At 36.3% G+C, this 12062-nt stretch overlaps 1 protein-coding gene across 3 annotated transcripts in view; it reads left to right on the forward strand.

Moving 5' to 3' along the window:
• Positions 1-12062, forward strand: part of Nell1 (neural EGFL like 1) — a 782009-nt gene that overhangs the window by 508400 nt on the left and 261547 nt on the right. The window lies entirely within an intron of this gene.

The following is a 12062-nucleotide window of genomic DNA, read 5'->3' on the forward strand; positions in this document are numbered from 1 at the left end:
GTACCATCAAGTGTAAAAAAAGCAACATGAACAAAACCCAGGAGACACCCTGTGACCAGATTCTCTTACCATCCTTACTTTAAAGGGGACAAAATTCAGATACACAGAGGTTAAGTAAGTTTCTCTATGACGAACAGCACCTTATTAATATACCTCTGCAGAGATGTCATGTTGGTAGAGATAGAGAAATAATTCAGAATGACTGAATCACCATATAAATACATTTATAATAAATTTATGATAAAATTTATTCTGTGTGCCAGTTAGTACTGGGGCTTGAACTCAGGGCCTAGAGGTTTTGCCTTAGCTTTATTCACTCAAAGCTAGTGCTAATGCCATTTGAGCCACTGCTCCACTTCTGGCTTCTTGGTGGTTGATTAGAAATGAGTCTCTTTGGCTTTCCTTCCTGGGCTGGCTTCAAACTATGACCTTAGATCTCAGTCTCCTGAGTAGCTAGGATTAGAGGTCTGTGCCAATGGCTCTTGTCTAGAGGAGAATTCTTAAAAGTTAATTTCATTTACTCTTTTATTTGATCTAGGTCAGTGTGTAGAAAGTGGATTTATATCTGGTTGAGAGAGTAAACTGGTGAACATCCTTTTTGAGCAGCTATTTGACAAAAATCTGTTGATGTTCAATGTTAGTGCTGTTTTTTAATTATACTAGCCTTACCTTTTGAAATAGATTCCAGAAAAGTACAACTTCATAAGGACGGAAAAATGCACATATAATGATTTTTTGCAGCATCATAGTCACTGAAAATTAGAAACAATCAAAACATGCAGCGGTAACAGATTGCCTGTATTAATTTTGCATATTCCCTTGTGGAATAAAATGCACTAGTTTGAAACTTAGCATGTATATGTACACCCTAGTGTAAACACATGTGTGTACACATTCATTGAAAGACAAGTCATAATTTTCAGAGGAAAAGGGAAACATCATGTAACATAACAGTATATACAGTATTACAGGTCTAAGTTACTATTTCTAAATATCCATATACTTACAGAAATATGGGAAGATTAGAGATAAAGAAACTAGCTGAAAAAATAACATTCACTTGTTACAATAAATTATATATTGCATAAATTACTATTTAAACCTATACATGGAGAATTAGGATTTTCCTAAAGACCAGCTTTCAAAAAAGATGAGGATAATTACAAAGTGAAACAAAAACAAAAACTATTAATATAGCTTCATGGATTATCCCACAGCTGATACCTGCATGCTAAAATACATAAATCGAAGGAACAACCTAGGTATATGATTTTAATGCAGTTGGTTTCCTCCAAGTTTTATTTTACTTAATAAAATAATATTAATTGCCCTGTCTGGTTGAGCAAATCCTGTCTTGTCTTTATGATGAATTGAGGCATCGCCTCTGTGAAAAATATGAGATCAAATAATGATCTTAGTATCTCCAGCCTCTGAGGGAACCATATCTTCCCTTGAAAGTCATACAAGTAGAATGTAAAAAAAAAAAGTTGTGAATTAGGTAAAATGATTTTCTCAAAGTAATTATCATGTTCAATCACACTGTCCTGGGCAAAAGGGGAAGTCCTATGTTTATAAATGTTGGAGGGAAAGCACCATCAGGAATCAATGAATTGGATGAAGAACTCAATAAGCCAGGGTTTATACTCACTTTTCTTTCATTATTGGTACATTGCAACTTTTATCATTATATGTAGCAAAACTAGTTTATAGTACTCCATTCCTTGTTTATCTAATAATGTCACTGCTAAAAATTACTGAGAGTGTATATACCAATGTGTTTTCCATTATGAAAAGTAAAAAGGACATTATTGCTTACAAGGAAGGAGAAAGAAAAGGGAAGTGAGAAGAAAGCAGAGGGGATGTGAAGGGAGCTGGGAGTCTGTTCACAGGTTGGCCTGAAACTGTTCTTTACCCACATCTGCCTCTTGGTTTCACAGCAAACCATCTGTAACTGAAGCATTCATTCATTGTGAGTTAGACAAAGATAACTTGAACTAATCCTTTAATAATTCAGCTTCGTCTTCGTCTCCTCCTCCTCCTCCTCCTCCTCCTCCTCCTCTTCCTCCTCCTCCTCCTCCTCCTCCTCCTCCTCCTCCTCCTCCTCCTCCTCCTCCTCCTCCTCCTCCTCCTCAAATATATACTACTTTCCTAGACATGCTGTACATTCATGAATAAATGCAGGCAGAATAGACAGTATTTTTAGTTAACATTAATGAGCATAGCCCAAGCCACAGTGTCTATAACAATACTACTTGATGTGATTTCTTGCAATGTTCTTTCCTGCTGGCTGATACTCATATGAGATTTTTTTTTTCCTCCAAGAGGATGGGAATTATCCATCAGCTTTAACAAGTACCACCAAGTCCAATGCATTCTCTTACTTAGTTCCCACAAGAACACTGGGAAGTTATTTTTTTTTTAATTTATTCTGTTTCAAGGTAAATCTTGAAGAAGATATAATTACATCTGATTTAATGTGGCTATTGGGTATGCTTTTACTTTTACTCTTCTCTCCCCCATTCCCTTTCTTCAAATTTTTTTACATTTTCTTCCTTTTCCCTTTATTTTTCCTCTCTATCTGTTCGTCAGTTTTCTCCTTCTTCCTACCAAAGAAAATAGAAAGGGAAGAGATGGTATAATGGTAATCTGTAACTTTTCAGATTTGATTTTACTTTCATTTGGAAAGCAAACTAAATTTCTTGTGAAACTGTGCAACATGGAATGCTGAATATGTTAACATTTGGGAATTAAATGGACAAAATGCTAGCAGACAGTTTGAAATAAGATTTGTGTGACTGGGTGTGAGGGTTAAGGTTATCTACGGAACAATGTTTATCTGCTTGCCTGCTCTCACATTCATGCTGAAATGAAAATCGGGCAGTAACTAGGCAGCTGTCAATATGTAGCTTATAAACTAAGCCTCCTCTCTTTATCTGTCATTGGGACTGAAGAAGATGTGATGATCCTTGGAAGAATTCTTGTCTTAGTGACTGATAATATTGGCTTTTCTTCTGTAAATATAGAGTGAGTGTGAATTTTGTGTCTGTATTTAATTCCAGGTACCAAAAGATCAAAAGGCAAGTAAGGCAGGGCCCTTGGATGTTTCACCATCTATTGCTGCAGAAATATATGCTTCTATTCAATGCTTCCAAGTCAAGAGAACTGTTCACTAAATGAAATCATACCATATAAAAGAAACTTATAAGGCATTAATCAAAATATAGAACCATGTGAAAAGCATATATGCTTGGTAGAATTCCTTTGGTTACAAGCAGTTGAATACTTGGTAAGCCTGGCTGGGCAATTTTCAGAATTCAGAAAAAAAGGAAACCATGGGGACTTTGTTTTAAAAAAGCATGGAAAGGGGGCTGGGAATATGGCCTAGTGGTAGAGTGCTTGCCTTGTATACATGAAGCCCTGGGTTCGGTTCCTTAGCACCACATATATAGAAAAAGCCAGAGTGGTGCTGTGGCTCAAGTGGTAGAGTGCTAGTCTTGAGCAAAAAGAAGTCAAGGACAGTGCCCAGATCCTGAGTTCAAGCCCCAGGACTTGCAAAAAGCAAAAGCAGGAAAAGTTTGCTAATTCAAGGCACTAAGCTTTTACTTTATATTTTTGGTGTCTTGCATCCTATCACTTGGTGTGTTTGCTGTTTAATATTGTTCCCTTGGGCAAGGAGATATTCTTGGGGTAGATATTGATTCATATGAGAAATTTCGGTCCATCCTGTAATTTGGCACTTCCTGACTGCTTGAGTTCCCATCCCCCTTGACCAAGGCATTATGATCTAGCCTGAGGCAGAGAAGTTGAATCAGGACTTTCTCCTTCTCCATAGTCCTCCAGTCTAATTCACTGGAGATGGGTATGACAGGCTGTGCATTATTTCCTTTGATCTCTGGCATAAATTCAACACACCATTTCCAGTTAGCATTAGGGAGAGCAACACCACTCTCTGCCTCTAAAATTAGGCACGTGCAACCCCATCTCTTTTAGGCTGTATGCACAGTACCCCACTACAGCATCTGGATAGATATGAGGAGGCATAGAGGCACCAGAAGATGTGGTCTGAGGTGATCTTCCAAATGGTACCCTTGAGTTTTGCTCACTTGTGGTCAGAACCAACTAAGAGGAAGATATAGAAGTTATTCATAGGGAGACTGAATGGTTAACAGGAATATTTTCAAAAACTGTATCAGTGAATATGCCTTATGTCGATGATTATTCATGGTAGTATTCATAGTATTGAAATTCCACATCAGATAGGCTTATACAGACAATTGCATGTGAGCCAGGGCAACCTCTTACACCACAGGGAAGGAGAAACAGCCCAGAATATGTTTTCTTTCTTTTTTTTTTATCAGTTGTGGGGCTTGAACTCAGGACCTGGGAGCTGTCCTTGGGCTCTTTTGACCAAGACTAGTGCTTTGCCACTTAGAGCCACAAAGTTACCCTGGGTTTGGAGTGGAGGTAAGAGTCTCACAGGGACTTTTCTGCCTGAGAAGGCTTTGAATTACGATCCTCAAATCTCAGCCTCCTGAGTTACTAGGATAATAGGAGCCACCAGTGCCTGGCTCTAGAATATGTTTTCTATGGGCATATTGATCTTTAGTGCCGAAGTGAGGAATGTGTGGAAAGAATAGAGCCACACATGAACAATGTGTGTACTTTATCTTTCCTACCCACTGGTAGTCAGTGAAGGATGAGAAGATGAATAAAGGGACGAAGAGGAAAATCCACTCTTAGGAACATCAGTTACATTGAATAGAAGCATGTTCTCCCCTTCTCCATAGTTCTCTTCCCCCACTCCACTGACAACTTCTACTAAAAAAAAAAAAAGTAACAATGCATTTCTGTCTGTAGTCTTCCTCTCCACTTGGAAGTGGAAGATACATGGAAAGACTTTTAAAAATTATTTAATTATTTAAGTGACTATATCAGAGCCAAGGGATTAACTGGGGATTTTGTTGACTTATTGCCTCATTGTCACTATGCATGCATCTGTACCATAGGGAAAGTCACTCAAGAGTACTGTGAAGCCATTGTGAAGCACTGTACAAACTTGGTTTCAAAAGCTTATCCTATCTTTTGATGTCTTTCTGTTGCAAGGCATTAAAATTTCTTTTTGTTGAAAGAAATTTAAATTAATTTATGGAAATAAATTAATCTTCCTTTGCCAGCAATTCATTTTTAGACCGTGTGAGGAACTCTTTAGTAACTGTATAGTACATGTCAATGTATCCTCCATTCTTGTCTTTCATGTCCCAGAAGCCAACTTATGATGTTTTAAATGGGATTTGCACTCCTTAATTGTGCCATCAAGAAAGTTCCTGAACATTATTACAGCCCCTTCCATCTAGTTCTGTAGTTGTCTGTTTGCAATCTATGACTTAATGCATCTCTGTAAGCAATGTTTAAAACAGAATTGAAAATCTTGTAGCACTCAGAAGTTTCCAGATGAGAAAACACCTGAAGAGTCTACCTAGTAGGATATGCACTTTTTTTCTCTATTGTCAAAGTGAAGTATATAGGGGTCACAGTTTCATATGTAAGGCACTGGGTACATTTCTTATCCAACTTGTTACCTCCTCCCTCATTTTCCCCTGCCTCCCCCCTCCCCCTTCCCCTCCCCATGAGTTGTACAGTTGTTTATACCAAATGGCTTTGCAAGTATTGCTTTTGGAATCGTTTGCCTTTTTATTCTTTGTCTTTCCATTTTGGTATTTCCTTTCCCTTCCTAGTTCTAATACACATATATACAGTATCCAGGGTAATAAAGATCAGATACAATGATAGTAGGGGTAAAACCACAGGAAGGGAATATGAGAGAAAAGGGAAAAAGGGTACTGTTTTACATGGAATGTTGAAAATTATTTCAACAATGTTAGACCACTTGTTTCCATAACGTGGAGTTCATTTCATTTAGCATCATCTCATGTGTTCATAAGGGCATAGCTATTGGGCTATTGTGATCTTCTGCTATGACTAACTTAAACATGTACTAATTATTCCCTATGAAGGAAACCATAGCATCCGTGTACCATAGAGTCCATCTTTCTTTGGGTCTAGTTCAATTCACTTAATATGATTTTTCTCAAGTCCTTCCATTTCCTTATGAATGGGGCAGTATCATTCTTTCTGATAGAGGGAAATGCACTTTTTTAAGACTGTAAGAAAGAAAACATCTTTCTGGGAAGAGGTTAGTTTGTGGGTCATACAAGCCCTAGCTCCAGCCTGAGAAAGCAATTGTTGCCAAACATAAATATGCAAACCAGCTTTGATGTAGAGACTAGTTTGCTAGTTGATAATTGGTTTTCAAAGAAAATCATTTCAATACAAGCCATGGTATACACTTCAGGAACATAAATGGATCTTTTTTCTAAGGCATTTCAGAATCTTGTTTTTCTCTGAAGTGACTTATTATGAGCATGTTTGAATTAAACACCTGCGCACAATGACTGCTTCCTAGAAAAATCTTTTTGATGGGATGCTAGATAAACTATGCACAAATATGACACAGAAAGCTAGGAACCGAGGCCAGAGAAGATTAGATATAGACAGAAAGATTAATGGGACAGCACATACTAAAGGTATAAATGAAATCTTGAATTAACAGAAATCCTAAGTAAAATAGGCATCTTGCATGTACAAAAATGTTTTCGTAGGCTCACAGGCAATATAAAAGAAGGAAATAGAAAGACAGGTTGTCATAGTAAGGTTATCACTGAAAATAATAAAATTGATAAACTGATGAGCTGTGCATCAGAGAAGATGAAATTCAGAGATTTTGAAGCAAATAGCAAGGGAAAAAGGAAGCCTTTGGCAAAAATACTTACTGCACTCTAGACATAGTTTTGAAAAGTGGTTAATGTAATGAGGAAGAACTCAAGAAGGCACCAATATAAAACTCTGCCTTTAGGTATAGTGAGGAAATGTTGAAGAGGTAAGGCAAGACTGACTGATATTGCAGGCTGGTTTGGTGCAGCTAGGGGTAAGGCCCTTTGTAAAAACATTCACATTGTTACACAGATCAGGACTGTGAGTCTATTTCCTATAGTGCACTTCTGCTTACAGAACAATTTCAAGGCAGTCCAAGAAAGAATTTGAAATTGTACTCCACATCTAATTGACTTATAAAGACAGAGAACAGGTAGATTAGATGTGGATCAGTATTAGGGTCAGTCAACCAGACAAATGTGGCAAATGGGGAATATTCTGATAGTAGTTAGATCCTTCAAAGTATTCTACTTATATAGCATCATGCAGGAAGGTTTTGTTTAGTATGTATTTGAGATTCTCAAGTGAAATAATTGATCCAAGTTAGATTGCTGTGAGGAATGTGACTTCCACAATTTCTAGGACTATTAGATTATTTGGTGGTAAATCATAAACATAAAGACAAGGCTTATGTAAATGTAGATAACAAAATCCATTTCAGTTAAGGTAGCTACTAATCAGAAAGCATAATTAACCAGGAGACATGAATTTCAGCAGATAGTGATAAGAAAAAAGTTGTCAGAAATATACAGAACCCACAACATTGTGCCTGAGGCATCATCTGTGGAATATTGGAAAAACACATCATACAAGTTTTCTCCTTAAACAAACAAAAAACCCATATTTCCTGCTGAATCAAATCAGTGCTCTTCAGCAAGGCACTTGATACCCTGTGCTCACCTGGGCATTTTGAGCCTGACACTCTTTTGAGCCTATCGTCTCTTGCCTCTTACTCTATCAGTCACACTTGAGAGTTAGCAAACGCTTTCCCAACGAGCCAGGCCAGATGTTTTCATACGCCTTTCTTCTCCTTGGATTCTTTATCTTGAAGTAGTTTTCTTCAGTCTTCTTTTCCTTAGGATGGAAATTGTATTCATCTTTCACAATACACATCAAATTAATTTTTTCTCCTTGTTCTTCATGGTCAGAATAAATTGTTTCTCCTCTTGAATCTGCTCATAGCTTTCAATGTATTGTCAAGTTAAACTTAGCTATTCACATATTAACATTTACCACTGACATGAGACCTTGTATGTCATGGTCAGTTGGCAAGTATATATTGATGTAAAATGAGAATAGGCTAGAAAATTTAACATGAATCAGTTCTGCTCTTTCAGTGTGGTATATTACTACTGAATATAGACCACTGATGGGAAAATAAAATCTACACTAAGGCTATCAAACCAAGTGTCCATTTTCTGCAATTTTCACTATTGCTTTATTTTTGTAGATTGTATTTGGCACTCAGTTTTAAGATTAAGTCTCTTGCCTGATTGACATTACAAGATAGTCAAGGTTCTTTACAGGAGGTCTGAATAAGGTTACAGTTACTGCCATTCCACCAACCTAAATGATTCCTTCTTCTATATGTTTACCTTGTTTTCCTTAGTTTTGTCACTTAAATGTTTTCTTCCTCTTAGAATTTTCATCAATACCCTGTTTTGTTTTGTTTTTCTTTGTCAGTCATGGGGCTTGAGCTGTGGGCCTGAGTGATGTCCTTGAGCTTTTCGGTTCAAGGATAGCACTCTACCACTTGAACCATAGCACCACTTTCCAGTTTTCTGGTGGTTAATTGTAGATAAGAGTCTCACTGACTTTGCTGTTTGGGCTGGCTTTGAAACTAGATCCTCAGATCTCAGCCTCCTGAGTAGCTAGGATTACAGGCGTAAGCAACTGATGCCTGACTATCACCCTGTGAGATGATAGATATATATATGATATATATATCATCTTATATATCATATATCATATCATGTATCATATATCATCATATCATATCATATATCATATCATATATCATATATCATCATATATATATATATATTTCCTAAAGGAATTAGTAAATAAATTGGGACAATTAGCATATAAATTATCCAACAACTATTTATTGTGTACATACTATGTGCTAGGCTCTAGCTGTCCAATTGCAAAAAAAAAATACCCCATAAACAAGGATAGTCTAACTGTCAGATATGAGTCTAAAAAGCACTCAACCACCCTGTAGCATTGGAAATCATCAGACTTTTTAAATCTTGAAATAATTTGCCTCAGAAGTCCTCATACATTTCTTGATTTCCTATGTCAGGCAATACTTCTGATTCTTTGATCTTTCTAGTCTCTAAAAGTAGTTTAGTAGGTTTAGCTTCTCCTTTTTTTTTCTTTTCCTAGGCAATTATTTCTAAACAGATTAACTTTAAACACCATCATTATGCTGATAACTATGAAATTTGTATCTTCAGCTTCAGCATTTTCCCTGGTTTCTCAAGAGTCATGTGAACAATTAACTAGGTGAAATATCTGCTTGGATCTCTCCATTCCAAGAACCTCAAGGATGCCTGGAATGGCAAATCTTAACCTCTATTACATTTTCTCTTGCAATATTGGTCAGGTGGCATCTGTGACACAGATACAGTGGACAAGAGAGATAAATCAGCAGGGAAACATGAGAACTCATCATGCTACTCAAAATGGAGCACAGTGTAAAACATGTGAACACTTCCTTTCTGAAAATTTCTGTAAACAATTTTTAGAGTATTTTTTGGCTATAGGTAATTTTAAGCACAGAAAAAAAACTTCAGATAAATAAGCACTATTTGATCTCAAACCCAATATAAACCAACAGAATCCCTGATTCCTCCTTCACAAAGTCGGCTGTCCCCTTCTGTGTCTTTACTATCTTAGGCAATGGGTTCACCTTTCAACAGCTTGCCAGATATAAACTCTGAATGCTTTTTCATGATTTCTCTCTTTCATATTTTATATCAACCCCTCATTTTTCCCTTCACAGAATTATCTCCAGTACAATGATTCCTTTCTCCTCTATCATCTCAACCGTGATCAATTCTCCACTGGATTATTCCACTAGCAAAAGAGCTAGAATTTTAAAGACTATAGATTTTATTGCAGAAGATAACTGAACTGCTGTTTTTCTCAATAAAATATAAGCTTTAGTCTACAAGTAAACACACTGGATGATTAAAAAAAAATACATGGGGACATCTCTAGACATTCACACAGTAAGACCAAAGGAGGATATTCTTAGGAAAGGATTGCAAAGGTGCAATAACTATGTACATCTTATACGGCCTAAAGAGAAACCAGAGTAAAAATTATGTACATCTTATCATATAAAATATTATTTATCCAAATGAACTCCAGGAAATAGAAACAAGAGGTTTTTGTCTTTGTTACCATTTTTGTTTTCTCTTCCCCTTTTCGTGTTTGTTTCTGTATCTGTATTTGAGAAGGTAAGGGTTTGTAGAAATGGAACAAAGGGTGAAAAAATACAACAGTGGTACTTAGTTGACATTCACTATATGGAAAAATAAACTGCTCAATTTGTGGGTAGAGATTGGAGAGAAAAACTTGGAAAGATTGAGGGAAGAAGTGACATTGTCCAAAAAGAAATTTACTCTTTATCTGTCTTATGTAACTGTAACCTCTCTGTATCTCACCTTTACCATAACAATAAAAATGCATTAAAAAACTAAAAAAAGAGTGAAGGATCAGGATTGATACTGAAATCGAAAAAGTATGACAAAAATAGAAATATATCAGTAATTAAGTGGCTGTATTGATGAGGTGTAGCTTGGGCAAAGTGTAGAATGAGTCTCCAAGGAGCACAGGCTTCCATGGGAGGTGTGTAAACTGTACAAAACTGGAGTAAAAAGCCATTAAGTATGTAACTCCTTCCTTTCCTGAGATGCAGAGCATACAGGAAAATGTAGTTTTTGCCTGAGTGGGAAATTACAGAACCAACACTCAGTTTACAGAGGGAAAGAGAATATCAGAAGAGTTGTTGGTGGTTTATGATTTATACACACACAATTATACAAACACACATATGTGCATATACATTTATTTATATAAAAATCTATCATAGCTATCAAGGGATGTGCTTTGGTGCTAGACTAGTTGGGTTCAAATGCTGCTCTTAGGTTTCTTAGCAATGAAGTTAAGACTTAATTAAGTAATTGAATTTCTCTAAACTTTGGTTTGTTCAACCTGTGAAGGTGAGGAAAAACTCAGAAGTTTCCCAAACTCCTTAGTCTGTAAAAGATGACACCAAATAAAATAATATATGAATATCATTTGCACAGTGCCTGCAACATAGTACTTTCTCTGTAGATAGTAGCAATTACCAATGTTGATAATAGCACAATTAAAATATCACTGTTAATTTCTGCCTTACCCTGTTTCCTGATCACATTAGGCAGTAATGTCCCTTACAACCTTCAGAGGTTCTTATTCCATTATACTCATAAACATTGTGCATGAACATATCTGTTTATCATGGTAATTTCTGTCATTGCTTATGGCATTGACTGTATTAATATTGTATTAACATTAACGAAATGAGAAAATGAAAACCAGAAGCTCTGATGTTAATGGTCTAAGACAGTCCCATAGATTCCCACTTACCTAGCTGTAACATTTTCTTAGAATAAAATGTCTTTTCCTATGAACCCTGTCTCACTGTAGCCAGGGAGACACAGTATTCAACATATAGAATATATAATATTCTATATTATATATCATATAGCATATATGATATTTGCCCCAAATAGCATAGAAACAATGTCTCTGTAGGGTTATTTAACTCTCAACTATAAATTGAAGGTCACTTTAATTTTGCAATAATCCATAAATATGGAATATTCTTATTCGTGATTTTAAATATCCCTTCTGTCTTCTCCATTCCTACAGGTTTGATCAACTGTAAGAGAAGGAAAAGTCCTTAAGCTCAGTAATGGTTATGAAGCTTGACATTTCAGGAATAATCCTTTGAAAATGGATCTGAAACTAGGAAATAAGACTGATCATCTAGTATTTAGTTATCAAGATCATTTATGTTCATCAATTTGATAAAAAGCTAAAGGCAGACATGGAAGCTGTATTGAAATCCCTCAAAAAAGCAACAGTGAATACACTGGAGGATTAAGTAAACGAGAGGGGACTTACATGGCATAAGGCACACCATATGGGTTGTGTTCTTTGGCCTAACAAGAAGCTCTTGAGGTAGTCTTATCCCAGCTTTGAATATTCCTTTTTTCAAGTGCATTTCTGTTGGG

This window comes from Perognathus longimembris, chromosome 13 (assembly GCF_023159225.1).
Source record: "Perognathus longimembris pacificus isolate PPM17 chromosome 13, ASM2315922v1, whole genome shotgun sequence".
NCBI classification, from domain to species: domain Eukaryota; kingdom Metazoa; phylum Chordata; class Mammalia; order Rodentia; family Heteromyidae; genus Perognathus; species Perognathus longimembris.